Genomic DNA, 17,539 nt, shown 5'->3' on the forward strand with positions numbered 1-17,539 from the left:
TCTCTCCCGCCCTCTCTCGTTTGAACAGCAGCAGTGACAGGTGAACACGATCTCTTGGCCTCTGCTCCCACAGCCGAAGAGCCCGGAGTGAAAGCTCCGGCAGGGCATCTTCAGCACGCAGTCAGCTTTGCAACTGTGACACATATATTGCTCTCGCTCCGCACTTTCCTACCTCAATGTCCAATTGAATCCAAAATCTCTGTGCCCTTTCTCTGCTGGGCAGAAGCAGAGTAGAGCAGGAACCTTTAGCCAATGCTAAAAGAGCAGAAGAGACAGTCCAGAAAGTTCCCACTGATCATCTTCAGCGCACAGCGAGCTTTGCAACTCTGCAACACACATTGCTGTCACTCCTCCCTTTTTGCCTGAAAGACCAGCTGAATCCACCATCTCTGTGCCCGCTCTCTGCTGAGCAGAAACAGAGATAGTAGAGCAGGAATTTTTAGACCTGCCTAAAACAGCAGAAGAGCCTTGAAAAAAATCTCCTGCTTGATCATGTTTTGCACACAGTGAGCTTTAAACTGTGACACAAACATTGCTGTCACTCCTCACTTTATCTCCTAAAAGTGCATTTGAATCCAAAGTTTCTTGTGCGCTCTCTCGTTTCGAGAGGAGTTGTGACAGGGGAGGAGCAGCGCTTGGACTCTAATACCACAGACGAAGGGCCAGCAGGGAAACTCCTGCAGGGCATCTTCAGCACACAGTGAGCTTTGCAACTCTGCAAAACACATTGCTGTAACTCCTCCTTCTCCTGCCTGGAAGACCAATTGATTCCAACATCTCTGTGCCCACTCTCTGCTGAGCAGCATCAGAGAGAGTAGAGCAGGAATGTTTAGACTGGGCTAAAACAGCAGAAGAGCCTTGCAAAAAAGCTCCTCCTGATCATGTTTAGCACACAGTGAGCTTTAAACTGTGACACAAACATTGCTGTCACTCTTCACTCTTTCTCCTAAAAGACCATTTCAATCCAAGAACTCCGTTGCCAGCACTCTGCTGAGCAGCAGAGTGAGCAGGAATGTCTGCAATCTGTAAGGCAGTGGAAGAGACAGGCTGAAGGCTGCTCTTGTGCTTCTTCAACACACTGAGCTTTACAACTGTGACACACACACTGTTGTCACTCCTCATTGTAGCTCCTAAAAGTGCATTTGAATCCAGCGTTTCTGGTCTCCCCTCTCGTTTCAAGAGCACCAGAGGAAGGTGAGCACGAGCGCTTGGAATCCGCTCCCAGTTCCGAAGGGCAGGGAGGGAAAGTCCTTGCAGATCATCTTCAGCGCACAGTGAGCTTTGCAACTCTGAAACACACATTGCTGTCACTCCTCACTTCATCTCCTAATAATCCGTTTGAATCCATGGTCTCTCCCGCCCTCTCTCGTTTGAACAGCAGCAGTGACAGGTGAACACGATCTCTTGGCCTCTGCTCCCACAGCCGAAGAGCCCGGAGTGAAAGCTCCGGCAGGGCATCTTCAGCACGCAGTCAGCTTTGCAACTGTGACACATATATTGCTCTCGCTCCGCACTTTCCTACCTCAAAGTCCAATTGAATCCAAAATCTCTGTGCCCTTTCTCTGCTGGGCAGAAGCAGAGTAGAGCAGGAACCTTTAGCCAATGCTAAAAGAGCAGAAGAGACAGTCCAGAAAGTTCCCACTGATCATCTTCAGCGCACAGCGAGCTTTGCAACTCTGCAACACACATTGCTGTCACTCCTCCCTTTTTGCCTGAAAGACCAGCTGAATCCACCATCTCTGTGCCCGCTCTCTGCTGAGCAGCAACAGAGATAGTAGAGCAGGAATTTTTAGACCTGCCTAAAACAGCAGAAGAGCCTTGAAAAAAATCTCCTGCTTGATCATGTTTTGCACACAGTGAGCTTTAAACTGTGACACAAACATTGCTGTCACTCCTCACTTTATCTCCTAAAAGTGCATTTGAATCCAAAGTTTCTTGTGCGCTCTCTCGTTTCGAGAGGAGTTGTGACAGGGGAGGAGCAGCGCTTGGACTCTAATACCACAGACGAAGGGCCAGCAGGGAAACTCCTGCAGGGCATCTTCAGCACACAGTGAGCTTTGCAACTCTGCAAAACACATTGCTGTCACTCCTCCCTTTTTGCCTGAAAGACCAGCTGAATCCACCATCTCTGTGCCCGCTCTCTGCTGAGCAGAAACAGAGATAGTAGAGCAGGAATTTTTAGACCTGCCTAAAACAGCAGAAGAGCCTTGAAAAAAATCTCCTGCTTGATCATGTTTTGCACACAGTGAGCTTTAAACTGTGACACAAACATTGCTGTCACTCCTCACTTTATCTCCTAAAAGTGCATTTGAATCCAAAGTTTCTTGTGCGCTCTCTCGTTTCGAGAGGAGTTGTGACAGGGGAGGAGCAGCGCTTGGACTCTAATACCACAGACGAAGGGCCAGCAGGGAAACTCCTGCAGGGCATCTTCAGCACACAGTGAGCTTTGCAACTCTGCAAAACACATTGCTGTAACTCCTCCTTCTCCTGCCTGGAAGACCAATTGATTCCAACATCTCTGTGCCCACTCTCTGCTGAGCAGCATCAGAGAGAGTAGAGCAGGAATGTTTAGACTGGGCTAAAACAGCAGAAGAGCCTTGCAAAAAAGCTCCTCCTGATCATGTTTAGCACACAGTGAGCTTTAAACTGTGACACAAACATTGGTGTCACTCTTCACTCTTTCTCCTAAAAGACCATTTCAATCCAAGAACTCCGTTGCCAGCACTCTGCTGAGCAGCAGAGTGAGCAGGAATGTCTGCAATCTGTAAGGCAGTGGAAGAGACAGGCCTGAAGGCTGCTCTTGTGCTTCTTCAACACACTGAGCTTTACAACTGTGACACACACACTGTTGTCACTCCTCATTGTAGCTCCTAAAAGTGCATTTGAATCCAGCGTTTCTGGTCTCCACTCTCGTTTCAAGAGCAGCAGAGGAAGGTGAGCACGAGCGCTTGGAATCCGCTCCCAGTTCCGAAGGGCAGGGAGGGAAAGTCCTTGCAGATCATCTTCAGCGCACAGTGAGCTTTGCAACTCTGAAACACACATTGCTGTCACTCCTCACTTCATCTCCTAATAATCCGTTTGAATCCATGGTCTCTCCCGCCCTCTCTCGTTTGAACAGCAGCAGTGACAGGTGAACACGATCTCTTGGCCTCTGCTCCCACAGCCGAAGAGCCCGGAGTGAAAGCTCCGGCAGGGCATCTTCAGCACGCAGTCAGCTTTGCAACTGTGACACATATATTGCTCTCGCTCCGCACTTTCCTACCTCAAAGTCCAATTGAATCCAAAATCTCTGTGCCCTTTCTCTGCTGGGCATAAGCAGAGTAGAGCAGGAACCTTTAGCCAATGCTAAAAGAGCAGAAGAGACAGTCCAGAAAGTTCCCACTGATCATTCTCAGAGCACAGCGAGCTTTGCAACTCTGCAACACACATTGCTGTCACTCCTCCCTTTTTGCCTGAAAGACCAGCTGAATCCACCATCTCTGTGCCCGCTCTCTGCTGAGCAGCAACAGAGATAGTAGAGCAGGAATTTTTAGACCTGCCTAAAACAGCAGAAGAGCCTTGAAAAAAATCTCCTGCTTGATCATGTTTTGCACACAGTGAGCTTTAAACTGTGACACAAACATTGCTGTCACTCCTCACTTTATCTCCTAAAAGTGCATTTGAATCCAAAGTTTCTGGTGCGCTCTCTCGTTTGGAGAGGAGTTGTGACAGGGGAGGAGCAGCGCTTGGACTCTGATCCCACAGACGAAGGGCCAGCAGGGAAACTCCTGCAGGGCATCTTCAGCACACAATGAGCTTTGCAACTCTGCAAAACACATTGCTGTAACTCCTCCTTCTCCTGCCTGGAAGACCAATTGATTCCAACATCTCTGTGCCCACTCTCTGCTGAGCAGCATCAGAGAGAGTAGAGCAGGAATGTTTAGACTGGGCTAAAACAGCAGAAGAGCCTTGCAAAAAAGCTCCTCCTGATCATGTTTAGCACACAGTGAGCTTTAAACTGTGACACAAACATTGCTGTCACTCTTCACTCTTTCTCCTAAAAGACCATTTCAATCCAAGAACTCCGTTGCCAGCACTCTGCTGAGCAGCAGAGTGAGCAGGAATGTCTGCAATCTGTAAGGCAGTGGAAGAGACAGGCTGAAGGCTGCTCTTGTGCTTCTTCAACACACTGAGCTTTACAACTGTGACACACACACTGTTGTCACTCCTCATTGTAGCTCCTAAAAGTGCATTTGAATCCAGCGTTTCTGGTCTCCCCTCTCGTTTCAAGAGCAGCAGAGGAAGGTGAGCACGAGCGCTTGGAATCCGCTCCCAGTTCCGAAGGGCAGGGAGGGAAAGTCCTTGCAGATCATCTTCAGCGCACAGTGAGCTTTGCAACTCTGAAACACACATTGCTGTCACTCCTCACTTCATCTCCTAATAATCCGTTTGAATCCATGGTCTCTCCCGCCCTCTCTCGTTTGAACAGCAGCAGTGACAGGTGAACACGATCTCTTGGCCTCTGCTCCCACAGCCGAAGAGCCCGGAGTGAAAGCTCCGGCAGGGCATCTTCAGCACGCAGTCAGCTTTGCAACTGTGACACATATATTGCTCTCGCTCCGCACTTTCCTACCTCAAAGTCCAATTGAATCCAAAATCTCTGTGCCCTTTCTCTGCTGGGCATAAGCAGAGTAGAGCAGGAACCTTTAGCCAATGCTAAAAGAGCAGAAGAGACAGTCCAGAAAGTTCCCACTGATCATTCTCAGAGCACAGCGAGCTTTGCAACTCTGCAACACACATTGCTGTCACTCCTCCCTTTTTGCCTGAAAGACCAGCTGAATCCACCATCTCTGTGCCCGCTCTCTGCTGAGCAGCAACAGAGATAGTAGAGCAGGAATTTTTAGACCTGCCTAAAACAGCAGAAGAGCCTTGAAAAAAATCTCCTGCTTGATCATGTTTTGCACACAGTGAGCTTTAAACTGTGACACAAACATTGCTGTCACTCCTCACTTTATCTCCTAAAAGTGCATTTGAATCCAAAGTTTCTGGTGCGCTCTCTCGTTTGGAGAGGAGTTGTGACAGGGGAGGAGCAGCGCTTGGACTCTGATCCCACAGACGAAGGGCCAGCAGGGAAACTCCTGCAGGGCATCTTCAGCACACAATGAGCTTTGCAACTCTGCAAAACACATTGCTGTAACTCCTCCTTTTCCTGCCTGGAAGACCTATTGATTCCAACATCTCTGTGCCCACTCTCTGCTGAGCAGCATCAGAGAGAGTAGAGCAGGAATGTTTAGACTGGGCTAAAACAGCAGAAGAGCCTTGCAAAAAAGCTCCTCCTGATCATGTTTAGCACACAGTGAGCTTTAAACTGTGACACAAACATTGCTGTCACTCTTCACTCTTTCTCCTAAAAGACCATTTCAATCCAAGAACTCCGTTGCCAGCACTCTGCTGAGCAGCAGAGTGAGCAGGAATGTCTGCAATCTGTAAGGCAGTGGAAGAGACAGGCTGAAGGCTGCTCTTGTGCTTCTTCAACACACTGAGCTTTACAACTTTGACAAACACACTGTTGTCACTCCTCATTGTAGCTCCTAAAAGTGCATTTGAATCCAGCGTTTCTGGTCTCCACTCTCGTTTCCAGTGCAGCAGAGGCAGGTGAGCACGAGCGCTTGGAATCCGCTCCCAGTTCCGAAGGGCAGGGAGGGAAAGTCCTTGCAGATCATCTTCAGCGCACAGTGAGCTTTGCAACTCTGAAACACACATTGCTGTCACTCCTCACTTCATCTCCTAATAATCCGTTTGAATCCATGGTCTCTCCCGCCCTCTCTCGTTTGAACAGCAGCAGTGACAGGTGAACACGATCTCTTGGCCTCTGCTCCCACAGCCGAAGAGCCCGGAGTGAAAGCTCCGGCAGGGCATCTTCAGCACGCAGTCAGCTTTGCAACTGTGACACATATATTGCTCTCGCTCCGCACTTTCCTACCTCAAAGTCCAATTGAATCCAAAATCTTTGTGCCCTTTCTCTGCTGGGCAGAAGCAGAGTAGAGCAGGAACCTTTAGCCAATGCTAAAAGAGCAGAAGAGACAGTCCAGAAAGTTCCCACTGATCATCTTCAGCGCACAGCGAGCTTTGCAACTCTGCAACACACATTGCTGTCACTCCTCCCTTTTTGCCTGAAAGACCAGCTGAATCCACCATCTCTGTGCCCGCTCTCTGCTGAGCAGCAACAGAGATAGTAGAGCAGGAATTTTTAGACCTGCCTAAAACAGCAGAAGAGCCTTGAAAAAAATCTCCTGCTTGATCATGTTTTGCACACAGTGAGCTTTAAACTGTGACACAAACATTGCTGTCACTCCTCACTTTATCTCCTAAAAGTGCATTTGAATCCAAAGTTTCTTGTGCGCTCTCTCGTTTCGAGAGGAGTTGTGACAGGGGAGGAGCAGCGCTTGGACTCTTATCCCACAGACGAAGGGCCAGCAGGGAAACTCCTGCAGGGCATCTTCAGCACACAATGAGCTTTGCAACTCTGCAAAACACATTGCTGTAACTCCTCCTTCTCCTGCCTGGAAGACCAATTGATTCCAACATCTCTGTGCCCACTCTCTGCTGAGCAGCATCAGAGAGAGTAGAGCAGGAATGTTTAGACTGGGCTAAAACAGCAGAAGAGCCTTGCAAAAAAGCTCCTCCTGATCATGTTTAGCACACAGTGAGCTTTAAACTGTGACACAAACATTGCTGTCACTCTTCACTCTTTCTCCTAAAAGACCATTTCAATCCAAGAACTCCGTTGCCAGCACTCTGCTGAGCAGCAGAGTGAGCAGGAATGTCTGCAATCTGTAAGGCAGTGGAAGAGACAGGCTGAAGGCTGCTCTTGTGCTTCTTCAACACACTGAGCTTTACAACTTTGACACACACACTGTTGTCACTCCTCATTGTAGCTCCTAAAAGTGCATTTGAATCCAGCGTTTCTGGTCTCCACTCTCGTTTCAAGAGCAGCAGAGGAAGGTGAGCACGAGCGCTTGGAATCCGCTCCCAGTTCCGAAGGGCAGGGAGGGAAAGTCCTTGCAGATCATCTTCAGCGCACAGTGAGCTTTGCAACTCTGAAACACACATTGCTGTCACTCCTCACTTCATCTCCTAATAATCCGTTTGAATCCATGGTCTCTCCCGCCCTCTCTCGTTTGAACAGCAGCAGTGACAGGTGAACACGATCTCTTGGCCTCTGCTCCCACAGCCGAAGAGCCCGGAGTGAAAGCTCTGGCAGGGCATCTTCAGCACGCAGTCAGCTTTGCAACTGTGACACATATATTGCTCTCGCTCCGCACTTTCCTACCTCAAAGTCCAATTGAATCCAAAACTCTGTGCCCTTTCTCTGCTGGGCAGAAGCAGAGTAGAGCAGGAACCTTTAGCCAATGCTAAAAGAGCAGAAGAGACAGACCAGAAAGTTCCCACTGATCATCTTCAGCGCACAGCGAGCTTTGCAATTCTGCAATACACATTGCTGTCACTCCTCCCTTTTTGCCTGAAAGACCAGCTGAATCCACCATCTCTGTGCCCGCTCTCTGCTGAGCAGCAACAGAGATAGTAGAGCAGGAATTTTTAGACCTGCCTAAAACAGCAGAAGAGCCTTGAAAAAAATCTCCTGCTTGATCATGTTTTGCACACAGTGAGCTTTAAACTGTGACACAAACATTGCTGTCACTCCTCACTTTATCTCCTAAAAGTGCATTTGAATCCAAAGTTTCTGGTGCGCTCTCTCGTTTGGAGAGGAGTTGTGACAGGGGAGGAGCAGCGCTTGGACTCTGATCCCACAGACGAAGGGCCAGCAGGGAAACTCCTGCAGGGCATCTTCAGCACACAGTGAGCTTTGCAACTCTGCAAAACACATTGCTGTAACTCCTCCTTCTCCTGCCTGGAAGACCTATTGATTCCAACATCTCTGTGCCCACTCTCTGCTGAGCAGCATCAGAGAGAGTAGAGCAGGAATGTTTAGACTGGGCTGAAACAGCAGAAGAGCCTTGCAAAAAAGCTCCTCCTGATCATGTTTAGCACACAGTGAGCTTTAAACTGTGACACAAACATTGCTGTCACTCTTCACTCTTTCTCCTAAAAGACCATTTCAATCCAAGAACTCCGTTGCCAGCACTCTGCTGAGCAGCAGAGTGAGCAGGAATGTCTGCAATCTGTAAGGCAGTGGAAGAGACAGGCTGAAGGCTGCTCTTGTGCTTCTTCAACACACTGAGCTTTACAACTTTGACACACACACTGTTGTCACTCCTCATTGTAGCTCCTAAAAGTGCATTTGAATCCAGCGTTTCTGGTCTCCACTCTCGTTTCCAGTGCAGCAGAGGCAGGTGAGCACGAGCGCTTGGAATCCGCTCCCAGTTCCGAAGGGCAGGGAGGGAAAGTCCTTGCAGATCATCTTCAGCGCACAGTGAGCTTTGCAACTCTGAAACACACATTGCTGTCACTCCTCACTTCATCTCCTAATAATCCGTTTGAATCCATGGTCTCTCCTGCCCTCTCTCGTTTGAACAGCAGCAGTGACAGGTGAACACGATCTCTTGGCCTCTGCTCCCACAGCCGAAGAGCCCGGAGTGAAAGCTCCGGCAGGGCATCTTCAGCACGCAGTCAGCTTTGCAACTGTGACACATATATTGCTCTCGCTCCGCACTTTCCTACCTCAAAGTCCAATTGAATCCAAAATCTCTGTGCCCTTTCTCTGCTGGGCAGAAGCAGAGTAGAGCAGGAACCTTTAGCCAATGCTAAAAGAGCAGAAGAGACAGTCCAGAAAGTTCCCACTGATCATCTTCAGCGCACAGCGAGCTTTGCAACTCTGCAACACACATTGCTGTCACTCCTCCCTTTTTGCCTGAAAGACCAGCTGAATCCACCATCTCTGTGCCCGCTCTCTGCTGAGCAGCAACAGAGATAGTAGAGCAGGAATTTTTAGACCTGCCTAAAACAGCAGAAGAGCCTTGAAAAAAATCTCCTGCTTGATCATGTTTTGCACACAGTGAGCTTTAAACTGTGACACAAACATTGCTGTCACTCCTCACTTTATCTCCTAAAAGTGCATTTGAATCCAAAGTTTCTGGTGCGCTCTCTCGTTTGGAGAGGAGTTGTGACAGGGGAGGAGCAGCGCTTGGACTCTAATCCCACAGACGAAGGGCCAGCAGGGAAACTCCTGCAGGGCATCTTCAGCACACAATGAGCTTTGCAACTCTGCAAAACACATTGCTGTAACTCCTCCTTTTCCTGCCTGGAAGACCTATTGATTCCAACATCTCTGTGCCCACTCTCTGCTGAGCAGCAACAGAGAGAGTAGAGCAGGAATGTTTAGACTGGGCTAAAACAGCAGAAGAGCCTTGCAAAAAAGCTCCTCCTGATCATGTTTTGCACACAGTGAGCTTTAAACTGTGACACAAACATTGCTGTCACTCCTCACTTTATCTCCTAAAAGTGCATTTGAATCCAAAGTTTCTGGTGCGCTCTCTCGTTTCGAGAGGGGTTGTGACAGGGGAGGAGCAGCGCTTGGACTCTAATACCACAGACGAAGGGCCAGCAGGGAAACTCCTGCAGGGCATCTTCAGCACACAATGAGCTTTGCAACTCTGCAAAACACATTGCTGTAACTCCTCCTTCTCCTGCCTGGAAGACCTATTGATTCCAACATCTCTGTGCCCACTCTCTGCTGAGCAGCATCAGAGAGAGTAGAGCAGGAATGTTTAGACTGGGCTAAAACAGCAGAAGAGCCTTGCAAAAAAGCTCCTCCTGATCATGTTTAGCACACAGTGAGCTTTAAACTGTGACACAAACATTGCTGTCACTCTTCACTCTTTCTCCTAAAAGACCATTTCAATCCAAGAACTCCGTTGCCAGCACTCTGCTGAGCAGCAGAGTGAGCAGGAATGTCTGCAATCTGTAAGGCAGTGGAAGAGACAGGCTGAAGGCTGCTCTTGTGCTTCTTCAACACACTGAGCTTTACAACTTTGACACACACACTGTTGTCACTCCTCATTGTAGCTCCTAAAAGTGCATTTGAATCCAGCGTTTCTGGTCTCCACTCTCGTTTCAAGAGCAGCAGAGGAAGGTGAGCACGAGCGCTTGGAATCCGCTCCCAGTTCCGAAGGGCAGGGAGGGAAAGTCCTTGCAGATCATCTTCAGCGCACAGTGAGCTTTGCAACTCTGAAACACACATTGCTGTCACTCCTCACTTCATCTCCTAATAATCCGTTTGAATCCATGGTCTCTCCCGCCCTCTCTCGTTTGAACAGCAGCAGTGACAGGTGAACACGATCTCTTGGCCTCTGCTCCCACAGCCGAAGAGCCCGGAGTGAAAGCTCTGGCAGGGCATCTTCAGCACGCAGTCAGCTTTGCAACTGTGACACATATATTGCTCTCGCTCCGCACTTTCCTACCTCAAAGTCCAATTGAATCCAAAACTCTGTGCCCTTTCTCTGCTGGGCAGAAGCAGAGTAGAGCAGGAACCTTTAGCCAATGCTAAAAGAGCAGAAGAGACAGACCAGAAAGTTCCCACTGATCATCTTCAGCGCACAGCGAGCTTTGCAATTCTGCAATACACATTGCTGTCACTCCTCCCTTTTTGCCTGAAAGACCAGCTGAATCCACCATCTCTGTGCCCGCTCTCTGCTGAGCAGCAACAGAGATAGTAGAGCAGGAATTTTTAGACCTGCCTAAAACAGCAGAAGAGCCTTGAAAAAAATCTCCTGCTTGATCATGTTTTGCACACAGTGAGCTTTAAACTGTGACACAAACATTGCTGTCACTCCTCACTTTATCTCCTAAAAGTGCATTTGAATCCAAAGTTTCTGGTGCGCTCTCTCGTTTGGAGAGGAGTTGTGACAGGGGAGGAGCAGCGCTTGGACTCTGATCCCACAGACGAAGGGCCAGCAGGGAAACTCCTGCAGGGCATCTTCAGCACACAGTGAGCTTTGCAACTCTGCAAAACACATTGCTGTAACTCCTCCTTCTCCTGCCTGGAAGACCTATTGATTCCAACATCTCTGTGCCCACTCTCTGCTGAGCAGCATCAGAGAGAGTAGAGCAGGAATGTTTAGACTGGGCTGAAACAGCAGAAGAGCCTTGCAAAAAAGCTCCTCCTGATCATGTTTAGCACACAGTGAGCTTTAAACTGTGACACAAACATTGCTGTCACTCTTCACTCTTTCTCCTAAAAGACCATTTCAATCCAAGAACTCCGTTGCCAGCACTCTGCTGAGCAGCAGAGTGAGCAGGAATGTCTGCAATCTGTAAGGCAGTGGAAGAGACAGGCTGAAGGCTGCTCTTGTGCTTCTTCAACACACTGAGCTTTACAACTTTGACACACACACTGTTGTCACTCCTCATTGTAGCTCCTAAAAGTGCATTTGAATCCAGCGTTTCTGGTCTCCACTCTCGTTTCCAGTGCAGCAGAGGCAGGTGAGCACGAGCGCTTGGAATCCGCTCCCAGTTCCGAAGGGCAGGGAGGGAAAGTCCTTGCAGATCATCTTCAGCGCACAGTGAGCTTTGCAACTCTGAAACACACATTGCTGTCACTCCTCACTTCATCTCCTAATAATCCGTTTGAATCCATGGTCTCTCCTGCCCTCTCTCGTTTGAACAGCAGCAGTGACAGGTGAACACGATCTCTTGGCCTCTGCTCCCACAGCCGAAGAGCCCGGAGTGAAAGCTCCGGCAGGGCATCTTCAGCACGCAGTCAGCTTTGCAACTGTGACACATATATTGCTCTCGCTCCGCACTTTCCTACCTCAAAGTCCAATTGAATCCAAAATCTCTGTGCCCTTTCTCTGCTGGGCAGAAGCAGAGTAGAGCAGGAACCTTTAGCCAATGCTAAAAGAGCAGAAGAGACAGTCCAGAAAGTTCCCACTGATCATCTTCAGCGCACAGCGAGCTTTGCAACTCTGCAACACACATTGCTGTCACTCCTCCCTTTTTGCCTGAAAGACCAGCTGAATCCACCATCTCTGTGCCCGCTCTCTGCTGAGCAGCAACAGAGATAGTAGAGCAGGAATTTTTAGACCTGCCTAAAACAGCAGAAGAGCCTTGAAAAAAATCTCCTGCTTGATCATGTTTTGCACACAGTGAGCTTTAAACTGTGACACAAACATTGCTGTCACTCCTCACTTTATCTCCTAAAAGTGCATTTGAATCCAAAGTTTCTGGTGCGCTCTCTCGTTTGGAGAGGAGTTGTGACAGGGGAGGAGCAGCGCTTGGACTCTGATCCCACAGACGAAGGGCCAGCAGGGAAACTCCTGCAGGGCATCTTCAGCACACAGTGAGCTTTGCAACTCTGCAAAACACATTGCTGTAACTCCTCCTTCTCCTGCCTGGAAGACCTATTGATTCCAACATCTCTGTGCCCACTCTCTGCTGAGCAGCATCAGAGAGAGTAGAGCAGGAATGTTTAGACTGGGCTGAAACAGCAGAAGAGCCTTGCAAAAAAGCTCCTCCTGATCATGTTTAGCACACAGTGAGCTTTAAACTGTGACACAAACATTGCTGTCACTCTTCACTCTTTCTCCTAAAAGACCATTTCAATCCAAGAACTCCGTTGCCAGCACTCTGCTGAGCAGCAGAGTGAGCAGGAATGTCTGCAATCTGTAAGGCAGTGGAAGAGACAGGCTGAAGGCTGCTCTTGTGCTTCTTCAACACACTGAGCTTTACAACTTTGACACACACACTGTTGTCACTCCTCATTGTAGCTCCTAAAAGTGCATTTGAATCCAGCGTTTCTGGTCTCCACTCTCGTTTCCAGTGCAGCAGAGGCAGGTGAGCACGAGCGCTTGGAATCCGCTCCCAGTTCCGAAGGGCAGGGAGGGAAAGTCCTTGCAGATCATCTTCAGCGCACAGTGAGCTTTGCAACTCTGAAACACACATTGCTGTCACTCCTCACTTCATCTCCTAATAATCCGTTTGAATCCATGGTCTCTCCTGCCCTCTCTCGTTTGAACAGCAGCAGTGACAGGTGAACACGATCTCTTGGCCTCTGCTCCCACAGCCGAAGAGCCCGGAGTGAAAGCTCCGGCAGGGCATCTTCAGCACGCAGTCAGCTTTGCAACTGTGACACATATATTGCTCTCGCTCCGCACTTTCCTACCTCAAAGTCCAATTGAATCCAAAATCTCTGTGCCCTTTCTCTGCTGGGCAGAAGCAGAGTAGAGCAGGAACCTTTAGCCAATGCTAAAAGAGCAGAAGAGACAGTCCAGAAAGTTCCCACTGATCATCTTCAGCGCACAGCGAGCTTTGCAACTCTGCAACACACATTGCTGTCACTCCTCCCTTTTTGCCTGAAAGACCAGCTGAATCCACCATCTCTGTGCCCGCTCTCTGCTGAGCAGCAACAGAGATAGTAGAGCAGGAATTTTTAGACCTGCCTAAAACAGCAGAAGAGCCTTGAAAAAAATCTCCTGCTTGATCATGTTTTGCACACAGTGAGCTTTAAACTGTGACACAAACATTGCTGTCACTCCTCACTTTATCTCCTAAAAGTGCATTTGAATCCAAAGTTTCTGGTGCGCTCTCTCGTTTGGAGAGGAGTTGTGACAGGGGAGGAGCAGCGCTTGGACTCTAATCCCACAGACGAAGGGCCAGCAGGGAAACTCCTGCAGGGCATCTTCAGCACACAATGAGCTTTGCAACTCTGCAAAACACATTGCTGTAACTCCTCCTTTTCCTGCCTGGAAGACCTATTGATTCCAACATCTCTGTGCCCACTCTCTGCTGAGCAGCAACAGAGAGAGTAGAGCAGGAATGTTTAGACTGGGCTAAAACAGCAGAAGAGCCTTGCAAAAAAGCTCCTCCTGATCATGTTTTGCACACAGTGAGCTTTAAACTGTGACACAAACATTGCTGTCACTCCTCACTTTATCTCCTAAAAGTGCATTTGAATCCAAAGTTTCTGGTGCGCTCTCTCGTTTCGAGAGGGGTTGTGACAGGGGAGGAGCAGCGCTTGGACTCTAATACCACAGACGAAGGGCCAGCAGGGAAACTCCTGCAGGGCATCTTCAGCACACAATGAGCTTTGCAACTCTGCAAAACACATTGCTGTAACTCCTCCTTCTCCTGCCTGGAAGACCTATTGATTCCAACATCTCTGTGCCCACTCTCTGCTGAGCAGCATCAGAGAGAGTAGAGCAGGAATGTTTAGACTGGGCTAAAACAGCAGAAGAGCCTTGCAAAAAAGCTCCTCCTGATCATGTTTAGCACACAGTGAGCTTTAAACTGTGACACAAACATTGCTGTCACTCTTCACTCTTTCTCCTAAAAGACCATTTCAATCCAAGAACTCCGTTGCCAGCACTCTGCTGAGCAGCAGAGTGAGCAGGAATGTCTGCAATCTGTAAGGCAGTGGAAGAGACAGGCTGAAGGCTGCTCTTGTGCTTCTTCAACACACTGAGCTTTACAACTTTGACACACACACTGTTGTCACTCCTCATTGTAGCTCCTAAAAGTGCATTTGAATCCAGCGTTTCTGGTCTCCACTCTCGTTTCAAGAGCAGCAGAGGAAGGTGAGCACGAGCGCTTGGAATCCGCTCCCAGTTCCGAAGGGCAGGGAGGGAAAGTCCTTGCAGATCATCTTCAGCGCACAGTGAGCTTTGCAACTCTGAAACACACATTGCTGTCACTCCTCACTTCATCTCCTAATAATCCGTTTGAATCCATGGTCTCTCCCGCCCTCTCTCGTTTGAACAGCAGCAGTGACAGGTGAACACGATCTCTTGGCCTCTGCTCCCACAGCCGAAGAGCCCGGAGTGAAAGCTCTGGCAGGGCATCTTCAGCACGCAGTCAGCTTTGCAACTGTGACACATATATTGCTCTCGCTCCGCACTTTCCTACCTCAAAGTCCAATTGAATCCAAAACTCTGTGCCCTTTCTCTGCTGGGCAGAAGCAGAGTAGAGCAGGAACCTTTAGCCAATGCTAAAAGAGCAGAAGAGACAGACCAGAAAGTTCCCACTGATCATCTTCAGCGCACAGCGAGCTTTGCAATTCTGCAATACACATTGCTGTCACTCCTCCCTTTTTGCCTGAAAGACCAGCTGAATCCACCATCTCTGTGCCCGCTCTCTGCTGAGCAGCAACAGAGATAGTAGAGCAGGAATTTTTAGACCTGCCTAAAACAGCAGAAGAGCCTTGAAAAAAATCTCCTGCTTGATCATGTTTTGCACACAGTGAGCTTTAAACTGTGACACAAACATTGCTGTCACTCCTCACTTTATCTCCTAAAAGTGCATTTGAATCCAAAGTTTCTGGTGCGCTCTCTCGTTTGGAGAGGAGTTGTGACAGGGGAGGAGCAGCGCTTGGACTCTGATCCCACAGACGAAGGGCCAGCAGGGAAACTCCTGCAGGGCATCTTCAGCACACAGTGAGCTTTGCAACTCTGCAAAACACATTGCTGTAACTCCTCCTTCTCCTGCCTGGAAGACCTATTGATTCCAACATCTCTGTGCCCACTCTCTGCTGAGCAGCATCAGAGAGAGTAGAGCAGGAATGTTTAGACTGGGCTGAAACAGCAGAAGAGCCTTGCAAAAAAGCTCCTCCTGATCATGTTTAGCACACAGTGAGCTTTAAACTGTGACACAAACATTGCTGTCACTCTTCACTCTTTCTCCTAAAAGACCATTTCAATCCAAGAACTCCGTTGCCAGCACTCTGCTGAGCAGCAGAGTGAGCAGGAATGTCTGCAATCTGTAAGGCAGTGGAAGAGACAGGCTGAAGGCTGCTCTTGTGCTTCTTCAACACACTGAGCTTTACAACTTTGACACACACACTGTTGTCACTCCTCATTGTAGCTCCTAAAAGTGCATTTGAATCCAGCGTTTCTGGTCTCCACTCTCGTTTCCAGTGCAGCAGAGGCAGGTGAGCACGAGCGCTTGGAATCCGCTCCCAGTTCCGAAGGGCAGGGAGGGAAAGTCCTTGCAGATCATCTTCAGCGCACAGTGAGCTTTGCAACTCTGAAACACACATTGCTGTCACTCCTCACTTCATCTCCTAATAATCCGTTTGAATCCATGGTCTCTCCTGCCCTCTCTCGTTTGAACAGCAGCAGTGACAGGTGAACACGATCTCTTGGCCTCTGCTCCCACAGCCGAAGAGCCCGGAGTGAAAGCTCCGGCAGGGCATCTTCAGCACGCAGTCAGCTTTGCAACTGTGACACATATATTGCTCTCGCTCCGCACTTTCCTACCTCAAAGTCCAATTGAATCCAAAATCTCTGTGCCCTTTCTCTGCTGGGCAGAAGCAGAGTAGAGCAGGAACCTTTAGCCAATGCTAAAAGAGCAGAAGAGACAGTCCAGAAAGTTCCCACTGATCATCTTCAGCGCACAGCGAGCTTTGCAACTCTGCAACACACATTGCTGTCACTCCTCCCTTTTTGCCTGAAAGACCAGCTGAATCCACCATCTCTGTGCCCGCTCTCTGCTGAGCAGCAACAGAGATAGTAGAGCAGGAATTTTTAGACCTGCCTAAAACAGCAGAAGAGCCTTGAAAAAAATCTCCTGCTTGATCATGTTTTGCACACAGTGAGCTTTAAACTGTGACACAAACATTGCTGTCACTCCTCACTTTATCTCCTAAAAGTGCATTTGAATCCAAAGTTTCTGGTGCGCTCTCTCGTTTGGAGAGGAGTTGTGACAGGGGAGGAGCAGCGCTTGGACTCTAATCCCACAGACGAAGGGCCAGCAGGGAAACTCCTGCAGGGCATCTTCAGCACACAATGAGCTTTGCAACTCTGCAAAACACATTGCTGTAACTCCTCCTTTTCCTGCCTGGAAGACCTATTGATTCCAACATCTCTGTGCCCACTCTCTGCTGAGCAGCAACAGAGAGAGTAGAGCAGGAATGTTTAGACTGGGCTAAAACAGCAGAAGAGCCTTGCAAAAAAGCTCCTCCTGATCATGTTTTGCACACAGTGAGCTTTAAACTGTGACACAAACATTGCTGTCACTCCTCACTTTATCTCCTAAAAGTGCATTTGAATCCAAAGTTTCTGGTGCGCTCTCTCGTTTCGAGAGGGGTTGTGACAGGGGAGGAGCAGCGCTTGGACTCTAATACCACAGACGAAGGGCCAGCAGGGAAACTCCTGCAGGGCATCTTCAGCACACAATGAGCTTTGCAACTCTGCAAAACACATTGCTGTAACTCCTCCTTCTCCTGCCTGGAAGACCTATTGATTCCAACATCTCTGTGCCCACTCTCTGCTGAGCAGCATCAGAGAGAGTAGAGCAGGAATGTTTAGACTGGGCTAAAACAGCAGAAGAGCCTTGCAAAAAAGCTCCTCCTGATCATGTTTAGCACACAGTGAGCTTTAAACTGTGACACAAACATTGCTGTCACTCTTCACTCTTTCTCCTAAAAGACCATTTCAATCCAAGAACTCCGTTGCCAGCACTCTGCTGAGCAGCAGAGTGAGCAGGAATGTCTGCAATCTGTAAGGCAGTGGAAGAGACAGGCTGAAGGCTGCTCTTGTGCTTCTTCAACACACTGAGCTTTACAACTTTGACACACACACTGTTGTCACTCCTCATTGTAGCTCCTAAA

This window comes from Lathamus discolor, chromosome W, assembly GCF_037157495.1.
Source record: "Lathamus discolor isolate bLatDis1 chromosome W, bLatDis1.hap1, whole genome shotgun sequence".
NCBI lineage: Eukaryota > Metazoa > Chordata > Aves > Psittaciformes > Psittacidae > Lathamus > Lathamus discolor.